The sequence below is a fragment of the Nicotiana tabacum genome, chromosome 9 (assembly GCF_000715075.1).
Source record: "Nicotiana tabacum cultivar K326 chromosome 9, ASM71507v2, whole genome shotgun sequence".
NCBI classification, from domain to species: Eukaryota; Viridiplantae; Streptophyta; class Magnoliopsida; order Solanales; family Solanaceae; genus Nicotiana; species Nicotiana tabacum.
Window position 1 is genome coordinate 126936875 of NC_134088.1, and position 26389 is coordinate 126963263.

Here is a 26389-nt window from a genome sequence, read left to right on the forward strand (position 1 = left end):
TGATTACTGCATCTTAAGCAACGACATATGTGTCACGACCCAAAATCCAAATAGTCATGATGACACTTAACCTCACCTGCTAGATAAGCCAAATAACAACAATCCGATTCAATTAATATTTAACTGACTCTAATACACTCCCCAAGGATTAGTAGTACAAATCATGAGCTTCTAAATTTTAGAATTTGCAAAGCTGATATGAGATAAAATATATCATCTGTTTGAAATATACATGAATAGATTAATAATTCTAAAGTTAGGAAAAGCAATTGAGTAGTACAACCGACCCCATGTACTCAGTAAGTATTTTGTCTAACCTCGTCAAAGTACTAACGTGGATTTTTAGTAAAATGATACTCACTGTTATAACCTATGCAGTATACTAACAATAGAAACAATTATAGAACATAACAGATAAGGGTACAATGAAACAACTATGTGAGGCAGAAAATGATTACTAGGAGAAATCACTATAGCAAATTCGTAATTTTTCTGGTGTGAGAAATATATTCATGATATAACATTGAATGGCACGGTGATACCTTCGTGCACTTGTCTCATTCTCACCCTATATATATATATATATATATATATATATATATATATATGAAATAAATTAGCACGACAACACCCTTTGTGCATTTATCTCTTTCTCATCGGAGCATACATATAACAATACCGACTAGGTGGGAGAAATGCCAATAATAATAAAAAAATAAAGTGGGAGGCACACAGGAAGCAACAACGAACAAAGCTATACATATAGACCACGGAAACAGGCTAGGAAAAAGGGGCATAGAAATTATGACAGCAATTAGGAAGGAAAAATATAAATTTCACTAATTAGCATGGTAGAAGGCTTAGATGCAAATATAACAAACAAGAAGAAAATTATAATATTTGCAAGTTAAACAGATAGAAGGCATGGATAACACAACAACACTTGGGGTAAAGGACGCAGAAAGAACAACGACTACAAGTCACATAGAAAATATAAGTTCACAATAACAGCTCAAAATAAAGGCATGAATGTATACACAATGAAACGATATCACAATATAATGTATGTCTATTGTCCTCGCCTGCGGGGACAATATTTCCTCACATGACCCAGCTCTCCACACTCATAGCAATCCCTATCGAAAAATGGTGGCAAGTTCAGAGGTAGACCTCGAGAACTAGAATAACTACCAGAAGAACATGGTACAGATGAACCCTGAACTGATGGTGCACGAGATGAACTCTGAGCTGAAAGTGCACTAAGAGAAGACTGGCTCGGTCAAGCACTGTATGAACCATGGCTGGCTGATGTGCCACGATGAGATGGACGGACCATCTGAGCGGGCCTATAAGATCGACCCCTGTTGTGATAGGACTGTCCCCCAGAAGGAACATCGCCGGAATTACCCAGACCACGAGACCTCTTAGCCTCCCTCTCCTCACGCTCCTGAGTATGGACTATTTCTAGCCGTCGAGCACTTTCAACCACCTCGTCGAATTTAGCACCTACTACATTTCCCACAGTCATAACAAAACGGAACTCCTGGTAAAGGTTATTAATGAACCTCCTGATCTTCTCCCTCTTAGTGGAAACCAACCAAACTACATGACGAGCTAATTCTGAAAACTGCATCTCATACTGGGTCACAGACAGGTCCTCCTGACGTAAATACTCCAACTTCCTGCGCAGTTCCTCTCTGTGGGTCTGTGGAACAAACTTCTCCAGAAATAATATGGAGAACTCATGCCATGAAAGTGGTGTTTCACCAACTGGTATGCTCCTCTCATAAGACTCCCACCATCTGAAGGTTGCTCCGGTGAGCTGAAAAGTAGTAAATGAGACCCCACTGATCTCCAGAATACCCAATGTACGAAGCATCCACTGACATCTGTTCAAGAAATCTTGAGCATCCTCTGACTCAGTTCCACTAAAAGTTGGAGGATGAAGTCTCCCAACAATGAACTCAAGACATGTCATCTTCTTCATATATTTGGTGGCAACGGTGGAAGTCACCACTAATACGATCACCAAAAACTTTATTTCATCTTGTGCTCTAACAGTTATAAACATGAAAGTGACTAGATTATTCTTTAAAGTATTACTTTTCTCGTAAGAAAATATTTGCCTAATCCATACTATTTTATTTATATTTATTTTTACATATAAATTTTGTGAATATTTTCCGCTAAAGCTTGGATGTGAATGTGCGTCCGCTCCTGTTGCATCACTGTTAAAAAAATTATTATATTTTACAGCGATCGTGATCATCATAAATAGTAAACAAATCCGCCACAAAATGAATTTTAGGCATATATAGTACCACTTTTGGTGACGACTACTAAGGCTGCCACAAATGAGATTGAGATGAACCATTGGTCAGAATATGTAGGTATTAACTTTTATTTTTCTTCTCTATTTTCTTTGTAAGTCTTTTCCCTTTAATAACGATCACTTTTGTTGGATGTAACGTTCTAAGACTTGTACTAGCATAACATTCCAAGCCATTACTATGGAAATTGAAGGCAATTCCAAGTCTCACCTATTCAAACTAGTCATTGATATGTTTAAGACGGGAAAATAAAGACCTTTAGAGCCAAAAATTAGTACTGGTTATACAAATATTCAGCAGAAGTTATTGCAATAAGAGTCGACTTGTTAATTCAATAAAGATGCCATAACACAAAAAAGGCAGTTGAAAATGCCCCGCTCTCTACACTAGTTTATACGGAAAAGGGTCAAAACAGCCTCTGAACAATAGGCTTAGGTCTAAATATACCCTCCATCCACCTATTGCGCTAAAATTTTCCTCGACGTTTTCATTTCGGCTCAAGCCTACCCTTCAGACTAACAACCATTTCCACCAAAAAAAAATATTTATTTAATAATGACGTGGCAGCTTCTCATTGGCTGAATTTAAAACACATGTTCCCATTAACAAGACCCATCCATATGTATCTATTTTCGGACTAACCCGCCCCAAACTGCAGTTACCCAACATGAAATGTCTAATATTTTATTATCAAATCCAAAACAAAACAAAAAATCAGAAAATTAAAATATAGTATCACTATTTGATCAAATACACTTGAGTTCATGCTTTGTTTCTGAGTTTACGAATTTCATTGGCATGAGCATTTGAAAAAACAACTGAGTTCTTTGGTGGAATTGAGAAAGGATGATTCTTTACTGAAGTGAAGAGTTTTAGTGCTTAAAAATTTCCTTGATCACTCTACTGATTATGATGGCCAAATTCGTGCCTTGAAATTGTCAAAAGTTGTTGAGAGAGTTTAGTTTTGAAAGTCGAGATTGTTGCTTGGAACCTGCTGATTGTTATTATTTGAAGCTAAAATCAAGTTTATCTGCTGTCTTAGTTGCTCGAAAATGCAAGGAACAAAGTTGTTCGCCATTGAAGCTAGTCAAAATTTTCAGATCTGAAATTTTAGAGGGTATTTAGTGATTTGTGGATGTTTGTTTATGTCCAAAATTTGTTGTTCTCTACAGATTTGAACTGATTTTCTTGTCAAATAAGCTAAAAGTTTTATTGCAGCCATTGACACGACTCTTCTTTCTTTGAAGAGCCCTAATTTGAAGAAAAGACACTTAGAAAAGAAAGAAGAAGAGTCCTGTGGGGGTGGTTATTCCCTTTTATCTGTTAGAGTTTTGGTTCGGGGCGGGTTATTTTGAAAATCGTAGATATTGGTAGGTCATTTCAATGGGGACAAGTGTTTTAAATTCGACAAATGAGAAGCTGCCACATCATTATAATTTTTTTTTTTTTGGAAATTGTCGTTAGTCATAAGGTTATACTTGAGCTAAAAAGAAAACGTCAGGGGCAAATTTAGCACAATAGGTGGACGGAGGTTATATTTGACCCTAAGCCTATAGTTCGAGGGTAGTTTTGACCCTTTTTCCGTAGTTTATATCTTGCATCAAATGTAATGAATTGGAGGTTTGAGTAATTCAAAAAAGAAAAGAGAAAGGAAAAGGTCAAACCACTCTATGGTACACTCTTAAACTCAGTAATTTTTTTTTATATATATATATAACGCGTTGAGAATGAGATTGTTCTTATGCTTGTTTTCGTTAATCAGAGAGGAATTCTTGCCTAAGTTTTATTAATTTGGAAGATAAAAATTCATAAAGATGCTTTGCTCATATTAAAAAATTCATACTCTCAAGAGGACAACTACTTGCATTCAAGAGGTTTGTGTCAAGTTGCTAATAAAGGATAACACATCAAGTTGCTAATAAAGGATAACACATCAAGTTGGTCAATACCATTTGTAAAGCACTACATACCACTTATTCAGTGATTGTGTACAAGTTATAATTTCACATTTTGAAGCTGTTGTAATGAAACATTCACAGTAACCACCACACAATAAGTATCTGTTTAATCACTAAAATTATACAATATTAACCACAAGACAATTTGGAGTGAAATGTTTTGCTTTAATGGCCACAAATTTGCATCCTGGACTCAAGGCCAATAATCAGATATTGCAACATGCAGATATGAACGAAGTAAATGTGGAAAGCAAATATTTATTACATCCTTGGTGTTAAGAGTCCACAAGCTGATGATGAGCAGTGGCGTAACCACATACAATGAAGGGTGGTCAATTGAAAACTCCGAATCGAAAAAGTATTCTGTGATATTATACTGGGTATATAAATAAAAAATTATTTTTTATACATATATATTAATTCTTGAACATCCTTAGTGTAATTCCTGACTTCACCACTGATGATGAGACTACTATAATGAGGGAACTAGCTAGCTTTCATGCTTATCCAGGTTCGACAAGAGTCTGAATATGGGTTTTGATATAATATTTCTTGAAATTTCAGTGTATTGCGGCAATTATATATCTTATTCTGAAAATTCGGAAAACTATAAAGATGATAAATCTGATCAAAATTTGTTCTTCCGGTTCAAGTTTTTACAATTCTGATACAAGATCTGTTACTTTAATGTGAAAAGAAATAGTTTTATAGTTGCGTTATTATAGTGAATAAAGTTCAGTTACTTTAATGAGATATAAAGTAGTTTTGTGACTTTGCCGTTAAAAATGATAAAATTCAATGGCCATTTTTGAAGATGACCCTATTATTTTTAATGTATTATTCTAGATAAATGCATTTTAAATGAATAAAATAAAAACCATGAATTTTAGGAGTTGACCCTCAAAAAATGATTTTTTTCTATTTCCTTATGAGTACTTGCGGGATCATACAACCTTGTTACATGAAATGCATCAAACCGAAGCAAGCCAATCATGAGAGAAATAAATGAATTTCAAATATCTTTGGCAAATTCAAATAGGATTTTTTGTCCCTCGAGCCCAACAAATACTAGACGATTCACTTTCCCTTAATTGACTACGCTTTTCAACATGATCTTAAGTGGTATTCGTTCATTCTGTTAATTCCAAAGAAAATTAATAATTCAAGGGTATGAAGATTATTTTTTAAATTTTCGAGTGAATTCGATATCAAGTTCTTTTGCTCTTAAAATAAAACTTACAAATCTAAAAAGATTATACGAAAATGCAATAAATCACAATTTATTGTTTAAGTGTCTCAAAATACGATTTTAAATCTTAACATAAAATTACTTCTAGATATGAAGGGACACACATCACATTATGAAAAGGTTGGGGGGCCAATTTAATTCCAGGAAGCTCACCTAGTCATTTTCATTCAAATTTAGAGTTGTCAATTACATTCTGTGGTGAAGCTTTAATGGGAAGAATTTTTTAGAGCGCTAAGACTTATTCAGTGATAGTGTATATATTTTTCCATGGTGAAGTTGTTCTAATGAAAAAAAACATAATTAATTGTTCATCATATTATGCCATATTAACTGCAAGAACAAATACTGAAATGTAATGGCCTCGTCAACAGTCAAGATTCATACAGCTGGCTCGAACTACCTTGGGACTGAAACATAGTCATTATTATAAATGTATTGAATTAAATCCTATATTGTAGAACTATCTACTATGGAGAATATTAACTTTATCTAACGGTGGTCAAGTAAGAAGCAGTTATTTATTCAACATACATTCAATTTAGAGGAAAAAGAAAAGTCTACAAGCGTATTAATTGGTGTATAGACCCTGGCAAAAACATTTTAAGTCGAAAATTCAAAAAGAGTTTGATTAGTTAGAATAACGTATTACTTGGTGTGTAGACCTTGACAAAAACATTTCAAGTCAATATTCCATTTTATTTTTGATTGGTTAGGATAAGAGTGTTACTTGGTGTATAGACCTTGACTTAAAGGTTAAAAATTATATTCATAATAATTGATGTTGATTATAATAAAAGATGTAGTTATTTGGGTTACTTTCTAATAGTTGTAATGAATTTACATATTCTAATTTTTTTTTAATAACTTAGAATGTCCTGCAGAAGTTGAGTTCGGTGATTTAGTGTTATAGAGTCGTGAGTCTTTAACATTTTCAATAACTTAGGATATGTTGTTGATATTATGGCAGATTTTGATATTATCTGGAGTGACGAATTTTTACTGCCATCTTTGGTGTTAGTCCACAAGCTAAAATGGTATAACTCTAAGCAGCAATGAACACAACAAATGTCATCTTCTTCATATATTCAGTAGCACTGAGCTAGGAAGGGATATCAATTAAAGCTAGGAAGGAATTGCAGAAAAAAGTGAAATGCTTTAGAAAAAAGAAGATAAAAATGAAAATTTTCATGACTTTATTAAGCTGAACATGAAAAAGAATTGTTTCTACTGTATCATTTATGATACATTTGAGATCGCACAAGCCTGTACATGAAATGTAACAAAACCAAATCAAGCTACCCTTGAGAAAATAATAAATGAATTCCAAAGATCTTTGGAAAATTCAAAGAGGATTTTCCGTGGTTGGGACCAGTGATTTAAAAGGCGTTTTCGGGGCTTGCCCCGGGAAGGCGTACCAAAAACGCTCCGGAACGATGGTGAGGGGCGAAAATTTCAAAAGACGTACACTCCGGGGCGATGGTTGGGTAGTACAGCAATAGTCACTTGTCCATTAACTACAAACTCAGCATGATCTTAGGCCAGCTCTATTCATTCTGCCTCGTTCCAGAGAAAATTAATAATTCGAAGTATGAAGTTTACTTTACTTTTTTTAGTTCCAAAAGCATAGTAGAGAAACCCCATTTGGCTAAAATTCAACCATCTGCAACTTAAAGGTAACTTCTTTTTTGAAAGTGTATCTAGTCACAAATGAGCCAACTGTATGTCTTTCTTTGACTTGTATAATGAGTTGTTTTTTTAAAATTCTTTAATTTGAAAGTGAAAGGGCTGAATCTTGATACTCAATACTAGCCTCTTTTATTTTCTTGCAAATTTTTGTGGGAAAAAGTTCGTTTGAACTTTAATTAGAAAGATTTGATTCTTGCTTCAAGTTAGAAACTTTTTTGCATTCGATGAAATTGGAGGATTTGCAGCCGTATCCTATATTTGTGTCACCTTTTAACATGTACCCTATTTTTAAAAATTATTAATTTAGTAGCCAGTTGACAAAAAATTCGTAATAATATGACAATTACACCCCTGATGATCGCGTGATTTGCAATCTTCCTCCTCTTCTCTCATCAGCTTTATCAAATAACCAGAAACTTGTCCAGATTCATTTTCAGAATCACACTTGCATGAAGTTGTTTCACCTTGAAGCTAAAAACTTCATGCTAATGTAGCATGCAGTTGTTTCATGTTGAAGCTAAAACTTCATGCTAATATAGCATGAATTTATTTTACATTGAATCCAAAACCTCATGCTAATGCATGCTGAAGTTATTTATCCTGCAGTCTACAGTTTTGTCATGAGTTTTATCTGAAACTTCAGTCTAAACATGCTGAAGTTATTTAGTTAATTTACGAAAACTTCAGACTAAACATGCTTAAGTTTTTGTCTTGCGGTATGTAATTTTCTAATGAGTTTTTGCTAATGCATGCTGAAGTTATTTAGTTCATTTGCTAAAACTTCAGACTAAACATCCTTAAGTTATTTAGTTCATTTGCTAAATTTTCATACTAAACATGCTTAAGTTATTTAGTTCATTTGCTAAAATTTCATACTAAACATGCTTAAGTTATTTAGTTCATTTGCTAAAATTTCTGACTAAACATGCTTAAGTTATTTAGTTTATTTGCTAAAACTTCATGCCAAAATATGCTGAACTTTTGTCCTGCAGTCTACAGTTTTGTCAATAGTCCTAAAGGGCAAAATCGTCTTTTTAAAACACTATTAACAAAAAAATGTGTACGGATGCAAATGAAAAAACAAAAAGGGTATAAGTTAAAAGGGGGCGACCAAATAGGGAGCCCCATGCAATTTGTACGATGAAATTCTATGGTTTTATATGCTTGTTTTCTTTGCTAATATCATCTTTAACAAACAGAGTAGCTGTATATCAACTGATATGCCCTCAGAGATAGTTAACTAATAAATAGGTTGAATATATTCATTTCTACATAGTATTGATAAGTGAAAACAAAATCTTGTTGAATCGCAAAGGAGAAAGCTCATGTATTTTTTCATAGGGTAACAAACACCTTAAGAAACATTACAAACTAGGAAAGTAAAGGCTCGTATTTGCAGCCCCAGCAACTTATTAGGGACTCGAGACCTGCAATTTCCAAAAATCAAGAACTTAAGTTAAGAGCATTAAGGATGAAGGATACAGATCTATACAAAATAATCTTCTCAACTATAAGATGGATAGATTATAAAACATCTACAACCTTTAAATAGCACAGTGGTTTACGTTTAGCTCAAAGCTTCAATAAGTCAACAAGAATTTAAAAATGCCTTAAAGCTGCTCTCAATTGATAGTGTAACAAAAAATGGTAAATGAAAATGCTAAAACAGCTAAGTCAACTAATAAAGATCAAGTTAAATACCTGTACACACTAATATCTTGTCTTGTGCCGTCAATTGGCGACATACAACACCGCTTTTAGTGGCGAGCGTATTAAGTCACCACAAGAAGATTTTCAGGAAATGCAAGGCGCTACTACAATTAGTGACCTCTTTAGTACAGAAGTTCGCCACTAAAATTGGCGCCTACAACTCCTTTAGTGGCGACTGTACAAAGTTGCCACAGAAGGTCGTAACTGAAATAACAAATGGCGACATAGAGCATAAGTGAGTGAAACGTAGCGGCGGAGGTCGCCACGAAAGGTTGTCAGTGAAATGTGGGTTGCTAACACTGTACCTCTTGTAGTGGCGACCTTGGTAGTCGCCATGGAAGGTTGTCACTGAAATATTGGTCGCTATCGCCACGAATGCCGTCACCAAAGACTTTATTTCACCTTGTGCTCTATCAGTAATAAACATGCAAGTGAGTAAATTACTCTTTAAAGTACTCCCTCCGTATTTATGTGAACCTGTTTGACTGGGCACGAAGTTTAAGAAAAAATGAAGACTTTTGGAATTTGTGGTCCTAAACAATTCAAAAAGCGGTCCAGAGTATTTGTGTGGTTATAAAAGCTTCTCATTAAGGGTAGAATTGTAAGTTTAAGCAAAAATGTTTCCAAATTTAGAAAGAGGTCATTCTTTTTGGAATAGACTAAAAAGGAAATAGGTTTACATAAACCGGAACGGAGGGAGTATTACTTTGCTCATAAGAAATATTTGGCTAATCCAAACTATTTCTATTTTATTTCAGGGAAAAGGTCCAAAAATGACATTGTGGTATTTGAAATGGATCAATTATAACCTCCGTTTAAATTTGAATCCAAAAATGACCCTGCCATTATAAAATGGGTCTAATAATGCCCTTGTGTTATTCAAAATTGATCAATAATGCCTTGAATATTTTTTTTTTAAAAAAATACTTTTAAAAACTGAAAAATATATATTCTGTAAAAACTAGAAAAAGAAAGGAATTTGCAAAATATATATTTTTAAATCTTTTCAGTTTTTTTAAAGTATTTGTTTTGTAAAAACTGAAGAAAAAAAAATTAAAAAAAACTGGAAATTTATTGAAAAACAATTTAAAAACTGGAAATTTATTATAAAAAAACCCGACATATAACTGTAAATGAATATTTAAAAACCGACTAAACCGACATAATCGTACCGTGCCGAGCCGATTTTTAGGTTTTTTTTAATAAAACCGTATATTTTTATATAAATCTATAACTGTACCGATAATTATGGTAGATTTTTTATTTTATAAAAATAAACCGAAAAAATATTGAACCGTCAAATTGAAAAAAAAAGATTTTGTAAAATATTTTTATTTTTTTAAAACTAATGCATATGTAGTCCACTGCTTTAGGAGAGTTTTTTTTTTCCAGTTTTTTAATTTTTTTTTCCCGTTTTTACAAAATAAATACTTAAAAAAAACTGAAATGACTTAAAAATATATATTTTGCAAATTTCTTTCTTTTTCTAGTTTTTACAGAATATATATTTTTCAGTTTTTAAAAGTATTTTTTTTAAAAAAAAATTCAGGGCATTATTGATCCATTTTGAATAACACAAGGACATTATTAGACCCATTTTATAACGACAGAGTCATTTTTGGATTCAAATTTAAACGGGGGTTATAATTGATCCATTTCGAATACCACAAGGTCATTTTTGGGCCTTTTCCCTTTATTTTATTACATATAATTTTTGTGAAAGGAAATATATTTAATACGGAAGTGTCAAATTTCGCTCGTCTTCTACGGCAAAGTTGATACTACTTGCTGCCCCTTTTTTTCATCGGCAGTTTTTCTCCGGCGTAATGGAGTTCTGCCATACCACATGTTTTTTCGGTGAATCGTGAAATATCTCAAACGCTAAATCATAATTAAGCTTCTTGATCTTGGAAATTGTGATAATTCTGAACCAAAAATAGACTCGCTAATTCGGCTTTTCTTTGGCGGCGAAAGATGTGATCTTGCTTCTTTCCTTCTTTTTCTCCGGCGAACCAATCGCCGTCCATTCCTTTCTTCGGCAAAATCCAGTTGTTCCATTGTTAGAGGTAAAGTTGCAAGTATTGCCAAATCGTACCAACGTCTTTGGTCTAATTACGACAAATACTTTCCCGTCGATGCTGTTACCGGTACAGAAGGTACAATACAACAAAGCACTGCAACTCGCTCAGAATCAAAGAAGTGGGGTTCCTTCGATTCATAGCAATCAGTTTCAATTTCGACTCAGAAACTTTTTCAATCACATTGGGAAAAGATTTCTTGGTTGGTCTAAACTCCAGAGAAAGCACAAAAATATTCGATGTTTCTACGTCCTATTTGAACAAGGAATACATAGAGTATTGCTCCAGCTCGTCGCAATCCATCACCGCCGGCCAGAGTTTTGTTAATTTCAAGGGCGACAATCCAGGTTCTATTGTTCCGCTCTTGTCTGGATATTTTAATAGTTTGATATTTTAGCATAATTGTATCTCCTTGCCCCCCCATTTTGTTCTTGAATCTTTACTTAGTATTTTCCCCAGCATTGTAAAAATTAATTTCATTAGTGATAGCTTTGCCTACTTGTTTATACTGTTATCTACCTGTTTACATTTTTATTTTGAATCTTTATTTCAAATATCCCCTAGTAGTACTGTTCTAGTTCTGCACATGTTCTTTGTGACCTTTAGTTGTAGATTATAGCCCCCTTTAGCTTTTGTATTGTATTTCTTCACCTATTTTTCTATCCTTTAGTGTAGATTATAGTTTCTTTAGTTCCTTTGTTTTATTTCTTCATCTATCTTTCTATCCTTTAGTTGTAGATTATACTTCCTCTAGTTCATTTGTTTTATTTCTTCACCTGCTTTTCTGACCTCTAGTTGTAGATTATAGTTCCCGTTAGTTCCTTTATTTTATTTCTTCACCTGTTTTACAACCTTTAATGGTAGATTATATTTTGATAGTTCATTTTATTTTTGTCGCTTGATTTCGGGTTTGTGCTTGCATAGTGACTCCTAGATTATAGTGGCTTTGGTGAACCATGGTAGGGTAAGGTCTTATCCTCGGAGGTGTCAGCGAGGGGGAGGGGGAGGGGGGTAAGAGGGCTAAGGGAGCTACTAGGCTGAGAGTGGAGTTTTGGAACATAGGAACTTTGACTGAAAAATCTGTAGAGTGTTATATCAATCTGTATTACTGTAATAAATAATAAAAACAGTAAACCTTATGAAATAGAAATAGAAACAGAAAGTTAGTAACACATAATGTTGAAATAATATCTGAAAATAATTTTGAAATAAATCGAGTCCACTGAATGCACAGTGTGTCCTTAAGGAAATTATTCCCATCAAGTACCCGAGGTGCTGGAATATTATCCTCCCAGGATAAAACGATTTTACTCACCAGTGTATTGGCACCAAAACTCTGATGAACTGCGACCCACTTAATGGCTATAAATCACATTGGAATAGATTTGTGCAGAAGAAGAAGAAGAAATCTTGAAGTTCAGAAAATTCGTAAGGAAAAATCTGAGGAATCAAATGAATTTATAGCCAATGGAATACTGTTTCTGAAAATTCACAACTCTTCAGAACTGTCACTTAAAAACATGAGGGAAATTTAAATAAAAATTCGGGAATAAAGTGAATCGGGTCGCGCACGGATCCGGTTCGGGTTGGATATCTAATTAATATTTTATTAAATATTAAAGAAATTTTGTCCAAAATAATTAATCAATTAAGCGTTGACCAAATCCGAAGCCGAAGACGAGTCGAGCGAGCGACGCCGTTGACGATGCGAGGCATGCGTTCTTCTTAACTCTTTAAGAGATAGAAGAAGAGCAATTGTAAATATACCCATCAAAAGTCATATCTTCCTCCAATATGGGACAATGTCCCTTTGACAAGGAGGGAAATTCAAATATTTTATTTTTCCTCCATTTCCCATTCACTCTTTATTTTAAGCTACCCAAGCTTAAACCCAACAATCCCCCACATGAATGGGGAACGGCTATAAGACAAAGGAATGCACAAACGAGTGTGTGATTTACATGCAAGAATTAATTGCATCTAGATAAGTAGGTTTTTCTTTGAACTTTCCGTAGTGAACTTATTTCGGATATACTCGGTCAATCGGTAGATTTGATATCTTTGAACCGTCGAGCTTTGTTGTATACCTAGACAACATAAGTCACACAATCAATCCTTAACCATCTATGGTTCTCACGGTTGTGTTCGTTTCAGCCATGAACACCGCCTGGTTTCATGAGTGCTTAGAGAATGGGCCTTTACTTTCATTTCCCTTGAAGCGGCTTACACTTCACACTCACATAGGTGATTTCTAAACGTGTAATCCTATAGACACACTATCTGGTCATATCCTGCCAGACTTAGCAAATCATTAAAAATCTTTAAGTTTTATTGACTCATCAAAAAAACTTTAATGTTTTACCTTGATTCCGAACATTGTCTTCATCACGAGAATGAGTTGAGTTATTTGATAATGTTGAACCGTCATTCATAACTTTGTTTGATCTCTTTGAACCTAACTCTTGGGATCTTCAGTCTATAAGTAGAGTTACCGCCATGATGACTTGTCCTGGGCCTTAACCCCATTCCATTCGATGATCTTTCAACTGCCTCTCTAGATAGGCGTTTTGTAAGTGGATCCAACATGTTATCTCTTGACTTTACATAGTCAATCGTGATAACACCACTAGAGAGTAGTTGTCTAACGGTATTGTGTTTTCATCGTATATGATGAGATTTTCCGTTATATATAATGCTCCCTGCCTATAGACGCTTGACTATAATAATGTATACCTATAGGTGCCGAAGGTTTAGGCCAATATAGAATATCTTCTAAGAAATTCCAGAGCCATTCAGCTTCCTCACCGGCCTTATCTAAAGCTATGAATTCAGATTCAATTGTAGAATGGGCAATGCACGTTTGTTTGGATGATTTCCAAGACATTGCTCCACCTCCAATTGTGAAAACATATCCACTCGTGGATTTAACTTCAGATGATCCGGTGATCCAATTTGCATCACTATATCCTTCGATCACGGAAGGATATTTGATATAATGCAAAGTGTAATTTTGGGTCTATTTCAGTTACCCCAAAACTCGTTTCATTGCCATCCAATGTATTTGATTGAGATTACTTGTAAACCGACTCAGTTTGCTAATAGCACATGCTATATCTGGTCGCGTACAATTCATGATATACATCAAACTTCCCAATACTTTTGGATAGTCAAGTTGTGAGTCATTTTCACCTTCATTCTTTTGAAGTGCATAGCTCACGTCAATTATAGTCTTGGCAACTTTTAAATTCAAATACTTGAACTTGTCAAGTACCTTTTCAATGTAGTGAGACTGTGATTATGCTAGGCCTTGTGGAATCTTGTGAATTATGATTCCTAAGATCACATTAGCAACTCCTAAGTCTTTCATGTCGAATTTTCTAGCCAACATGCACTTAGTAGCATTTATATCTTCCATATTTTTGCTCATTATCAATATGTCATCAACCTATAAATAAACAATGACTTCATGTCCTAGAATGTTTTTAATGTAAACATATTTGTCACACTCGTTGATTTTAAACCCACTTGCCAACATTGTTTGGTAAAATTTGGCATGCCACTGTTTGGGTGCTTGTTTAAGTCCATAAATCGACTTAACAAGTTTGCACACTTTCGTTTCTTTACCCGGAACCACAAAACCCTCAGGTTGTTCCATGTAAATCTTTTCCTCCAATTCTCCATTTAAGAAAGTTGTTTTAACATCAATTTGATGGATTTTAAGACCATATATGGTCGCCAGTGCCACTAACACCCTAATAGATGTTATCCTCGTTACTTGTGAGTAAGTGTCAAAGTAATCAAGGCCTTCCTTTTGTCTATAACCTTTGACAACAAGTCTTGCCTAATATTTGTCAATAGTGCCATCAACTTTAATTTTTCGTTTAAATATCCATTTCGAACCTAAAGGCTTATTTCCTGGAGGAAGATTAACTAATTCTCATGTATGGTTATCCAAAATTGATTGAATCTCGATATTGACTGCCTCTTTCCAAAATGCTGAATCAGAAGATGACATAGCTGCTTTGAATATTTGAGGCTCATTTTCAAGCAAGAATGTCACAAAATTAGGTCCAAAGGAAGTAGATGTTCTCTGACGTTTACTACGCCTTGGATCTTCATTACTTGGAGGATTTTCCTTTGGTTCTTCCCGTGGTCGTTTAGGTGTTTTACTTAACGACTCGCATTCAGTTTTATACGGATAAATGCTTTCAAAGAATTCAGCATTATTTGATTCCATTACCGTATTAACATGAATTTCAGGATTATCAGATTTATGAACCACAAACCGGCATGCTTTACTGTTTGTAGCATATCCAATGAAAACGCAATCCACGATTTTTGGTCCGATTTTTACCCTTTTGGGTAAAGGTACTTGTACCTTTGCTAAACACCCCCACACTGAAATATTTCAAGTTGAGTTTTCTTCCTTTCCATTTTTCATATGGAATAGATTGCGTTTTGCTGAGGGGTACTCTATTGAGTATTCGGTTAGTTGTAAGGATAGCTTCCCCCATAAACTCTGCGATAATACGAAACTTATTAATAAAGAATTTATTATTTCCTTTAATGTCCGATTTTTCCTTTCCGCAATTCCATTGGATTGAGGTGTGTAGGGGCAGTAGTTTGATGGATAATTCTATATTCCGAACATATTTTCGCAAACGGAGATTCATATTCTCCACCCCTATCACTTCTAATCATTTTAATATTTTTATTCAATTGATTATCCACTTCATTTTTGTATTGCTTAAATGTTTCAATTGCTTCATCCTTACTATTAAGCAAATAAACATAACAATATCGAGTTCAATTGTCAATAAAAGTTATAAAATACTTTTTTCCACCTCGAGATGGTGTCGACTTCATATCACAAATGTCAGTATGATTTAAGTCTAAAGGATTTGAATTCCTTTCAACAAACTTATAAGGATGTTTTACAAACTTAGATTCAACACATATTTATTTGATTTATTACACTCGAATTTAGGCAATACTTCTAAATTAATTAACTTCCGCAAGGTTTTATAATTGACATGTCCTAAACGAATATGCCATAAATCATTTGACTCCAATAAATAAGAAGCTGAAATTTTATTCATACTGTCAACAACCATTACATTGAGTTTGAAAAGTCCCTTTGTGAGATAGCCCTTTCAAACATACATTTCATTCTTGCTTACATCAACTTTGTCAAAAACAAATGCACATTTGAAACCATTCTTAACAAGTAAAGAAGTAGACACTAAATTCTTCCTAATAGTAGGAAATGAAGAACATTGTTGAGCGTTAACACCTTGCCGGAAGTCATCTTCATGAATATCTTCCCATAACCTTCAATCTTGGTTGTTGCAGTATTTCCCATGGAAAGCTCTTCTTCGGGACCATCAGTAGAGTAAGTCGCAAATGCTTCTTTGACAGCACAAACAAGTCGAGTGGCTCCAGAGTCAATCCGCCACTCCTTCGGATTTCCAACTAGGTTGCATTCCGAAAGCATTGCACACAGATCATCAATGTCGTCATTCTTATCCACTATGTTGGCCTGTCCCTTCTTCTTATCCTTTTTTGGGAGACGACAATCAGGGGCTTTGTGACTAGCTTTTCCACAATTGTAGCAGTTGCCCTTGAATTTCTTTTTATTCTGCTCCTTAGTCTGTCCAGAAGACCTCTTTCGCTTCTTACTTTTTGGAGCAGTCTCCTCAACAATATTAGCTCCCATAATTGTTGAATTTTCACGAGACTTCTTCTCAGATGTTTTGTTGTCTTCCTCAATCTTGAGACGAATCACAAGATCTTCCAACTTCTTTTCTTTGTGCTTATGCTTAATATAATTTTTGAAATCTCTCTACGAAAGAGGTAATTTTTCAATCATTGCAGCCACTTAAAATGCTTCATTCATGACCATACCTTCAGCAATAAGGTCGTGAAAAATAAGTTAAAGCTTTTGCACTTGGGTTCCAACGGTTTTGCTGTCTATCATTTTATAATCTAGAAACTTGGCAACCACAAACTTCTTCAAGCATGTATCTTCAGTCTTGTACTTCTTCTCAAGTGCGTCTCATAATTATTTCGAATTATTCATAGCACTGTAGACATTGTACAAGTCATCCTCTAAAGTACTTAAGATATAGCCTTTGCAAAGAAAATCTGCCTATTTCCACGCCTCAACAATCATAAATTTCTTGTTATCCAGCATGTCCGCGGTAGGCAATAGAGGTTCTTTATTGGTGAATTTCTGCATACCAAGTATGGTATTCTAGAAGAACACCCTTTGCTATCATCCTTTGAAGTTGGCTCTAGAAAATTTACCTGGTTTGTCGGCCGATGGAACAACAGTTCGTCTTGACGAGGCTATCGTTGTTGCCGCAACAGTCGTAGAAGAATTTTCATTATCAATTGCCATTTCTCACTGTCAACAACAGAAGAGTTCAATTAATGGCAAAAATAGAACAATAAACAGTATTGTAATTAATGATAAACAATATGTTTAATAAATAAAAACCGAAATTTTTATATATATTGTTTCACAGTAAACAAAGAAGTTTTTATGTTTTTCAAATTATTTCTGAATTTTAATACTCCGATGAAGTTTTTATATCTTCAAATCAGAATAGAAAAATTCAGAAGTAGTAGAAAACCACACAGGTTTTAACTCCAAAAAGCAGAATAGAGGATACAATAAACTAATTTCCTTAAGATTGTTATATCAATCTGTATTACTGTAATAAATAATAAAAAATAATAAACTTTCTGAAATAGAAACAGAAACAGAAAGTTAGTAGCACAAAATGTCGAAATAATATCTAAAAATAATTTCGGAATAAATCGAGCCCACTGAATGCACAGTGTGTCCTTAAGGAAATTATTTACCTCAAGTACCCGAGATGCTGGAATATTATCCTCCTAGGATAGAACGATTTTACTCACCAGTGTATTGGTACCAAAAATTCTAATGAACTGTGAACCATTTAATGGTTGTAAATCACACTGGAATAGATTTGTGCAGAAGAAGAAGAAGTCTTGAAGTTCAGAAAATTCGTAAGGAAAAATCTGAGGAATCAAACAAATTTATAGCCAATGGAAGTACTATTTCTGAAAGTTCACAACTCTTCAGAACAGTCACTTAAAAATAGGAGGGAAATTTAAATAAAAATTCGGGAAGAAAGTGAATCGGGTCGCGCATGGATCCGGTTCGGGTTGGATATCTAATTAATATTTTATTAAATATTAAAGAAATTTTGTCCAAAAGGATTAATCAATCAATCAATCTTTGATCAAATTTGAATCCAAATACGAAGCCGAAGCCGAGGCGAGCGAGCGACGACGATGACGATGCGAGGCTTGCCTTCTCCTTAACTCTTTAAGATCTAGAAGAAGAACAATTATATATATATCCATGAAAAGTCTTTTTTTCCTCCAATATGGGACAATGTCCCTTTGACAAGGAGGGAAATTCAAATATTTTAATTTTCCTACATTTCCCACTCACCCACTACCCAAGCTTAAACCTAACGTAGAGTTAGCAAAGATTCTCGAGAAAAGGAAGATTAATATAGCTTGTGTACATGAGACTAGGTGGATAGGAGATAAGGTGCGGGATGCGGGCAGTTTTAAACTTTGGTATTCTGGGAGAGTGGGGGGCAGGAACGGGGCAGGTATCTTGGTTGATAAAGACCTCCGTGAACTAGTGGTGGAGGTTAGGAGGGTGAATGACAGACTGATGACTATTAAGCTAGTTGTTGGAGGTTTTATTTTGAACATAATCAATGCGTACACACTCCAAGCAGGCTTGGATGAGGAAGTCAAGAGGCATTTCTGGGAGGATTTGAATGAGATAGTGTGTGCTATCCTGCATACCGAGAAGCTTTTTATATGAGGAGATTTCAACGGCCACATTGGAGCGACGTCTGGGGGGGTATGATGATGTGCATGGTGGCTTTGGTTTTGGAGAAAGAAACGGAGGAGGAACGTCTCTACTGGATATTGCTAGATCATATGATTTGGTGATAACAAACTCGACTTTCCCGAAGAAGAGAGAGCACTTGGTCACCTTTCGGAGTTCGGTGACCGAGGTTCAGATTGGTTATTTACTCTACATGAAGTCTAATAGAGGACTTTGCACGGATTTCCAGGTCATCCCGAGTGAGAACCTCTCGACCCTTCATAGACTCCTTATCATGGACCTTGAGATCACAAGGAAGAGAAGGAAGAGGGAAATATATAGTCAACATAGGGTCAAGTGGGGAGCCTTGACGGAAACTAAAGCGCAGGAATTGCGGGTCAAGCTGGTGACTATGGGGGCTTGGAGGAGTAGTGGGGACGCATGCGCTATGTGGACCACGACTGTGCAGTGCATTAGGGAAGCCGCGAGAGAGGTATTAGGGGTATTAAAGGCTTACTCTGGTGGTCACAAGGGATACTGGTGGTAGAATGGAGAGGTACAAGGAAAAGTGGAATCCAAGAATTCATTGTATTTGAGGCTAGTGGAAAGTGTAGACGAGGAGGAGAAGAGAGCGAGTAGGGAGCATTATAAGTTGGCTAAGAAAGATGCAAAGCTAGCAGTTACGGCGGCCATGACTATAACTTTTAGTCGTTTATATGAGGAACTCGAGGACCGAGGTAGGGATAATAGGTTGTTCAGGTTAGCCAAGGCGCGAGAAAGGAAGGCGCGTGACTTGGACTAAGTAAAGCGCATTAAGGACGAAGAAGGTAGAGTTGTGTTGGATGAGGGGCTTATCCATTGGAGATGGCAGACCTACTTCTATAGTCTCTTGAACGAGGAGGGGACAGAAGCATTGTACTAGGTGATTTAAAACTATTCGGGAGTCGTTGTGACTTTGGGTATTGTAAGCGGATTAGAATTGATGAAGTTGAGAGGGCTATGTATAAGATGAGTAGGGGCAAAGCGACCGGGACGGATGAAATCCCGGTGGAGTTTTGGAAGAGTGCGGGTGAGGCAGGCTTGAGTGGCTCAGTAGGATATTTAATGTCATTTTTAGAATGGAGAAGATGCTCGAAGAGTGGAGGTGGAGCACGATGGTTCATGTATACAAGAACAAGGGTGATATCCAAAATTGCAATAACTATCGGGGTATCAAGCTGCTTAGCCATACTATGAAAGTCTGGGAGAGAGTGGCAGAGCTAAGGAAGAGAGGGAGTGTGTCTATTTCTGAGAACCAGTTTGGGTCTATGCCAGGGCGTTCGACTACAAAAGCTATCCACCTTGTTAGGCTATTGATCGAATAGTATAGGGAGAGAAAGGACAAATCGAGGTCCTGAAAATTGAGGTCCGAAAAAATCGAGGTCATGAAAAATCGAGGTCATGAACAATTGAGATCTTGAAAAATCAAGTCCATGTAATCGAGGTCAGGTCTGGGCAGAAACTTTAAGTTACCAAACGGGGGTTTCGTCCCATTGTTTTCCATTTTTGACAAATTGGAGCTTCGGGAGAGGCGATGTTTGAGAGATTCTTAAGGAAAAACATCGGGATAAGTGATTTTAACTCGAATTTAGTCAATATACACAAATATATCATTGTTTTCATCATTTAATTAGTGTTTTGAGATGAAAATTTGGTGAAAATAAGAAAGAGTTGTTGGACGAGAATTTTGAAATTTCGAATGGGATTTTGTTATCGAATTTGAGTAAAATTGGTATGGTCGCAGCTTCGCACTTGCGATCAAAAGCTTCGCAGGTGCGATCACACTAGTAGGCAGCAGTTCCATCATTTCCTTAAGTCCGAATTGTATCTGCTACCGTCCGAAACTCACCCGAGGCCCCCGGGACCTCAACCAAATATATCAACAAGTCCCATAACCTAATACGGAACTACTCGAGGACTCAAAACATACTTAACAACATCAAAAAGACGAATCACACCTAAATTCTAAATCATTAAACTTTGAAACTTCAAATTCTATATATTGTGCCGAAACACATCAAATCCATCCGTAATGACTTCAAATCTTGCATACAAGTTACATTTCACATTATGGTCCTTTTCCAATTTCCAAAATCGGATTTCGACCCCGATACAAAAAAGTCAACCCCTCGGTCATACTTTCCAAAAATTTAACTTTCGGCATTTCTAGCCAAATTCCACAATGTACCTCCATATAATTTTTCGGACACGCTCCTAAGTTGAAAATTACCATATGGATCTATTGGAATCATCAAAACTCCATTCCGGCGTGGTTTACACATAAGTCGACATCTGGTCACTATTTTAACTTAAGCTTTAAACCTTGGAACTAAGTGCTCCAATTCATTCCAAAACCTCACCGGACCTGAACCATTTACCCCTGCAATTTACACAACAACTGTTAAGTACAATTTGAGCAGTAAATGGGGAAGCGAGATTGTAATACTCAAAACGACCTGCCCGGTCGTTACCGTCGTGTACATGTTGAACTATCTTCTTAATTGTTGTTTTGTACTCAGTCACAATTTACTTGTTTATTCTATCCAGTGTCTGTTATTATTATTGATACATCATATCATTGTTATTTGGGTTGATTTCATGATTACGGAGAGCCCAAGAGAGTGAAGAGATTTATGACTGAGTGAGGCCGAGGTCCTGATTGTGAGATATTATACTATAGCACATGAGTTATCCGTACGGATCCAGATATTGATATTATAGCACGTGAGTTGTCCGTGCAGCACATGAGTTATTCGTGCGGATTATAGCGCTTGGGCTGTAGGAGCCCCTTCGGAGTCTGTACACCACCAGTGAGCGCAGGTACCTACTGAATGCGAAGGGCCGAGAGCCTAGTGATTTAGTTATTGTGACAAGTCGAGTAACTATTGTCCGGAAAGGTTGTACTTGCTTTTCATTTGTTGTCGCACATAGGTTCTATCTGTCATTGTTGTGAAATCTCTAAACAATTTTTATATCCGGATTACATGAAATTGAACTGTATAAAAATTAATTTGACTTAAACTGCTAGATTTGAAAGCATGTCTATTCTTTCCTGGGATTATTGATAGTGAACTATAATTGTGTAGCTCGTCACTATCTTCAGCTCTTTATTTATTATTGTTACTTGCTGAGTTGGTTGTACTCATACTACACCCTGCACTTCGTGAGCAGATCTAGGTGCTCCCAGACATAGCGGGTATTGATTCTCTAGCACAGTTGATTTTCAAAGATTACGAGGTAGATGTCGTATTTTGCAGACCTTGCCTCTCCTTCCCTGTCTCCTTATTTACTGTATTTGGTCTCACACTATTATAGACTGTATTTTTCAGACTTGTATTCATATTAGATGCTAATGTACTCTAAGACACCAGGTTTTGGGAGTGTTTATATCTGTAATTATGAGGTCTTTTATTAGACTCAAATTATTATGTTTTTCAAACTTTAAGAAAATATGGTTTTATTACGGTTGTCGGCTTGCCTAGTATTGAGATAGGTGCCATTGCGACAGGTGAGATATTTGGGTCGTGACCTTTATGCTTTTTTCTGTTGAGGCAAGTCATCCACTGATATAAGAGGAAATGGTTCAGATAAATCTTCTTTTCCCAAGTAATGTGATCTATTCGTTGCAATGTCACTTATTTACTCATAAAATGTAGTAGTGTTTAGTAACAATGGTATCATTATAGCAAATGAGTGCAATACTTTACGAACTACAACATCATGTCTTGGGGATCTCATTGAGTCATATACATATATGCAGCCATCATGCAAAGATAGAACGCCCAACACCCAATGCCATGCATCTTTTACATTAATTGGCATAAAAACATAATCAACAAAAAGCCAAGGGGTGTTACAAAGAATGTAAAACCCAAGAAGATACTCTTTTAATTTCTTTATCAACTCAAATATCTGTTTTTTACATTCATGTCATCTATGGTTGATTTATTGTACACCTCTTCAATGGAAGAACTGAAATAGTTGTCAGTAGTTGTCATCCTTATGTTTCATATTTTTTCTGTTGAGGCAAGTCATCCACTGATATAAGAGGAAATGGTTCAGATAAATCCTCTTTTCCCAATTAATGTGATCTATTCATTGCAATGTCACTTATTTACTCATAAAATGTAGTAGTGTTAAGTAACAATGGTATCATTACAGCAAATGAGTGCAATACTTTACGAACTACAACATCATGTCTTGGGGATCTCATTGAGTCATATACATATATGCAGCCATCATGCAAAGATAGAACGCCCAACACCCAATGCCATGCATCTTTTACATTGATTGGCATAAAAACATAATCAACAAAAAGCCAGGGGATGTTACAAAGAATGTAAAACCCAAGAAGATACTCTTTTAATTTCTTTATCAACTCAAATATCTGTTTTTTACATTCATGTTATCTATGGTTGATTTATTGTACACCTCTTCAATGAAAGAACTAAAATAGTTGTCAGTAGTTGTCATCCTTATGTTTCATATTTTTCTTTCTTTCGGAGGTAATAGAATATAACATCAATATGCTACTGTAACGATCCGTCTGGTCATTTTGAGAGTAATATCCCTGATCCACTAGTTACTGCTTCTCCCATATCTATTTCTGCTATTGTGACTTGCTGGGAGGTTTCGTGTTGGTTTGTGGAGTGATTTGGGACATTTAGTCCCTAAATGAAAGATTGAGTTTTAGGATTTTGACCGTAGTCGGAACTATGTGAAGACGACTCCAGAATAGAGTTTCGTCAGTTCTGTTAGCTCCGTTAGGTGATTTCGGACTTAGGAGCGTGTCCAAATTATGTTTTGGAGGTCCGTAGCTTATTTAGGCTTGAAATGGCGAAAGTCGAATTTTTGGAGATTTGGACCGGTAGTGGAAATTTTGATATGACTTGTGTGCAAATATTGGGGACAATCGAATGTGATTTGGTTGGTTTCAGCATCGGTTGTCGAGTTTGAAAGTTTCAAGTTCTTTAAGCTTGAATCCGAGGATGATTTGTGATTTTAGTGTTTCTTGATGTGGTTTAAAGGCTCGACTAAGTTCGTATGATGTTTTAGGACTTGTTGGTCTATTTGGTTGAGATCCCGGGGGGGGGGGGGGGAGCTCGGGTGAGTTTCAGATGGTTATCAGATAATTTTTGGACTTGGAAGATTTTTCTGGTGCTGGTTCTGCTGTAATCACACCTGCGCAAGGCTGCCCGTATGTGCGAGCAAATTGGTGTAAAAGCAGATTTGGGCATCCTAAATTAGGATAGCAGGTGCGCACGCACAAGTGCGGCCCTTTATCGCAGGTGTAGAGGCAGAGGGGAGGTAAGGGATTTGCGTAGATGTGCACATTTTCCGCACAAGCGCACCCGCAGGTGCGAGCCCGGGCTCTGCAGGTGCGGAAATACCTGGGTAGTGGTTAAAATCGAAGGGCTTCGTGATTTTTGTCATTTTGGAATTTGCAAACTCGGTTTAGGGCGATATTCGAGAGCATTATTGAGAGATTTCTTGAGGTAAGTCCCTTGTGCTTATTTTGATCAATAATCCTGCTTCCCCTTTTATTTTCCCACCTAGTTAGTGTGTATTTAAGGTGGAAATTGGGAGTTGGAGGTTAGGGATTTGGAAAGTTTGATTTATGGATTTGAAGGACCATTTGGTGTTGGATTTTAGTAAAATTTGATATGGTTAGACTCGTAAGTGAATGGGCTTTCTGATTTTCTGACTTCTACCCAATTCCAAGATGTGGGACCGGGTCGACTTTTTAGGACAGATTTCAGAATTTTTATTAAAAACTTTATTTTTTTAATTAGACTAGTCTATTGTAGTTGTATTTATGATATGCAATTGTGTTTGCCTAGATTTGGGCCATTCGTAGTCGGACAATCGAGGAAAGGGCATTCTTACAGATTGATTAAGCTTGCCTCGAGGTAAGTGGCTTGTCTAACTTTGTGTGGGGAAAATCCACCTTAAGATTTGGAACTATTGTGATACGTGAGCGCTGTGTACATGAGGTGACTAGTACGTGCCATGGTCTAGTTGTGGAAAAACCCGATTTTCTTACTGAGTAACAACATATTTTCCTTTTATTTTGAATTATACCACTTTAATGAGTATTAATATATTTTTATTCTTAATTGAGTTATTCCAACAAGTGTAGCTATTATGTTTAGTCTAATACATCATGTCTACGTGTCTTAATTGCTCATGTGAACTCTGTGCAGCATGCTTAGTGAATTTCCTACTTCTTCCTTGACTGGTACTTAGTCTAAATTGTAAGTTTTCGTGATGTAGTGTCATTTCTATTGTTTGCGCTGCATATTTATTGTCCCTTGACTACGAAACGCTATTTTGGGAGATCCCTATGTACTGTATATTTACTTTGGGACTACAAAATAGTATTCTGGGGATCCCCCTGTCTTGCATATTTACTTTGGGACTACAAAATAGTATTCTGGGGTATCCCCCTGTCTTGCATATTTACTTTGGGACTACATAACGGTATTCCGGGAGATCCCCCTATCTTGCACATTTACTTTGGGACTACGGAACGGTATTCTGGGAAATCCCCACTGCACATTTACATTTGGGACTACGAGACGGTATCTCGAGAGATCCCCTGTTGTGTTTCTGTATACTGAGCTGTTAACTTTTATGATTTCATTATTGGTAAATTTCAGCCTTTATTGTATTACGGTATTACACCCTATCTTGTTTTATTATATATTTACCAGTAGGGCCCTGACCTGACCTCATCACTACTCGACCGAGGTTAGGCCTGGCACTTACTTGGTACCGATTGTGGTGTACTCATGCTACTCTCTGCACATGTTTTTCGTATATAGATCTAGGTGCTCCTTATCAGCCGCACTATCAGTGAGCCGGGACAACTTTGGAGACTTCAAGGTATATTTGCCGTGTCCGCAGACCTCGGAGTCCCCTTTTACTCTTCCCCATGTCTATTATCTTCTGTATTTTTCTTTTGATAGACTCTGATGTATTCAGACACTAGATTTTAATCATATAGTTTGTGATTCACGATGTTTCGGGTTTTGGGATTGTTGTGTATTTTTTAATAGTTGGTTAAATTTATATTTTTATTTTATTATTCTGCAAAATGTTAGGCTTACCTAGTTATAGAGACTTGGTGTTGTCACGACGTCACACAGAGGGGAAATTGGGTCATGACAGCTACAAAAAGAAAACAGACATCAATCGAATATACACACAGATACCGATACTAAAACAAAACAAAAATAAATAATGTATGTTAACATACCGTCTCAATGATACCTATACCAGCATAATTAAGTTAAATAAACCATGTCCTCTCGGCTATAAATGCAGTTCCACGATCAAATTGTTCCTCCAGTATATCATCCTTCTTTTCGTACCATCTTCCTAAAAAGATTTAATAAATATATAAATATAATAGTCCAAACTATCATTACAAAGAAAATACAATAAAAAACATAAAGAAA

At 35.9% G+C, this 26389-nt stretch overlaps 1 long non-coding RNA gene across 1 annotated transcript; it reads left to right on the forward strand.

Annotated features, from left to right (window-relative positions):
• The first annotated feature begins 10663 nt into the window (after nucleotides 1–10663).
• Nucleotides 10664–22392, forward strand: LOC142164314 (uncharacterized). Its single transcript, XR_012695096.1, has 2 exons — nucleotides 10664–11358; nucleotides 22101–22392. It is a non-coding gene; the product is annotated as an uncharacterized LOC142164314 (long non-coding RNA).
• The last annotated feature ends 3997 nt before the right edge of the window (nucleotides 22393–26389 follow it).